The sequence below is a fragment of the Arachis duranensis genome, chromosome 9 (genome assembly GCF_000817695.3).
Source record: "Arachis duranensis cultivar V14167 chromosome 9, aradu.V14167.gnm2.J7QH, whole genome shotgun sequence".
Taxonomy (NCBI): domain Eukaryota; kingdom Viridiplantae; phylum Streptophyta; class Magnoliopsida; order Fabales; family Fabaceae; genus Arachis; species Arachis duranensis.
In genome coordinates this window covers 103468496-103470980 of record NC_029780.3, presented here as the reverse complement: position 1 = coordinate 103470980, position 2485 = coordinate 103468496, and positions in this window count along the sequence as shown.

Below are 2485 nucleotides of genomic sequence, written 5' to 3'. Positions count from 1 at the left end.
ATAGACTTCATAGTCATCGACGAAGGGTCAGCCTACAATGCCTTAATCGGCAGGACTACCCTTAATCGCCTCGGAGCAGTGGTATCCACTCCCCACCTTTGCATGAAATTCCCGACTCCAGGAGGAATAGCAACGGTGAGGGGGGATCAAAAATTGGCGAGGAAGTGCTATAACGAAAGCCTAAATCTGAGAGGAAAGGGCAAAGAAGTCCACACCATAGAGCTAGGCGGCACAAGGACCAGAGAAGAGTTGCGACCCCAGCCGAGAGGAAAAACCGAGGAGATACAAGTCGGTGAGGAGGAAGGAAAAAATACTTACATAGGAGCCCACCTAGGGGAAACCCTAAAACAAAGGTTGGGTGAACTCCTAAGAGCTAATTCCGACCTCTTCGCATGGAAGGCTTCCGACATGCCCGGGATTGATCCCGAGCTAATGTCCCACAAACTTTCGGTTTACCCAGGGTCCCGACCTGTACAGCAAAGAAGACGCAAGCTCGGCCCAGAACGAGCCTCAATAGTAGAAGAACAAGTACAGGCACTTCTGGAAGCCGGCTTTATTAGGGAGGTCAAATACCCAACGTGGCTAGCCAATGTAGTGCTAGTCAAGAAACAAAATGGTAAATGGAGAATGTGCGTCGACTATACCGACTTGAATAAGGCATGTCCTAAGGACCCTTATCCCCTACCGAGTATTGATACCCTGGTGGACTCCAGCTCGGGGTACCAATACTTATCATTCATGGACGCCTACTCGGGATATAACCAAATCCCGATGCATGAATCCGACCAGGAGAAAACATCGTTCATCACACCAAAAGCCAACTATTGCTACGTGGTCATGCCATTCGGACTAAAGAATGCAGGAGCCACGTATCAAAGGCTGATGAACAAAGTGTTTTCCCCCCATTTAGGGAGCCTAATGGAGGTATACGTCGACGACATGTTAGTAAAAACCAAGCAAGAAGTCGACCTCCTAACCGACCTCTCCCAAGTCTTCAACACTATAAGGTCGCATGAGATGAGACTAAATCCCGCAAAATGCGCCTTCGCAGTAGAGGCAGGAAAATTTCTAGGGTTCATGCTAACACAAAGAGGGATTGAGGCCAATCCCGACAAATGCAGAGCCATCCTAGAAATGAAAAGCCCGACTTGTTTGAGAGAGGTTCAACAGCTCAGTGGCCGACTTGCAGCCCTCTCCAGATTTTTGGCGGGATCGGCACTGAAATCCCTTCCACTATTTTCTTTATTGAGAAAGGGATGCCAATTTGAATGGACTTCGGAATGCGAGGAGGCGTTCCAAGAGTTCAAAAGATTCCTAAGCCAACCTCCTATCTTAACCCGACCAGTACCGGGAAAAGACCTCGTCCTGTACCTATCCGTGGCAAACAGGGCTGTCTCATCAGCCCTGGTCAGAAAACAGGGCTGTCTCATCAGCCCTGATCAGAGAAGACGAGGTCGGGCAACACCCGGTCTATTTCACCAGTAAGGTTCTACAAGGTCCTGAGCTAAGGTACCGCAAACTAGAGAAGTTTGCTTACTCCTTAGTGATAGCCTCACGAAGGCTACGACCTTACTTTCAGGCTCACACAATAAGAGTCCGTACGAACCAACCCATGAAGCAAATCCTCCAAAAGACGGATGTTGCAGGGAGAATGGTTCAATGGGCAATAGAGCTCTCCGAGTTTGATCTGAGATATGAAACTCGGACAGCAATTAAAGCACAATGCCTCGCCGACTTCATCGCAGAATATGCAGGAGAGCAAGAGGAAAAATGAACTCTATGTAGACGGATCCCCCAACAAGACGGGGAGCGGCGCAGGCATAATATTGATAGATGGAAAAGGGACCCAGATAGAGGTCTCCTTAAAATTTGAATTTCCGGCTTCAAATAATCAGGCAGAATATGAAGCCTTGATTGCCGGATTAAAGTTAGCAGAAGAAGTTGGCGCTACAAAGGTGATGGTCTACAGCGACTCACAAGTGGTGACTTCCCAAATAAGTGGAGAGTATCAGGCAAAGGACCCCAACATGAAGAGATACTTGGAGAAAACCTTGGAGCACCTTGGGCACTTTGCGGAAACCAAGGTTAAACACATAACTCGGGATCTAAATAGCAGAGCAGATGCCCTATCCAAGTTAGCAAGTACCAAACCAGGAGGAAACAATAGAAGCCTGATCCAAGAAACTCTCCAAAAGCCCTCGGTGTCAAAAACAGAAGATGAACAAGAGGTACTTGAAGTAGCCGGTCTAAACCTCGGATGGATGAATCCCTTAGTCGAATACCTGAAATTCGACATCCTCCCCAAGGAAGAGAAAGAAGCTAAAAGGATCCGAAGGGAAGCACAACATTATACTTTGGTGAGAAATGTCCTTTACAGAAGAGGGATATCAACACCATTGCTGAAGTGCGTACCGACCTCAAGAACCACCGAGGTGTTGGAGGAAGTACATAGTGGGATCTGCGGAAACCATCTCGGAGCAAGGTC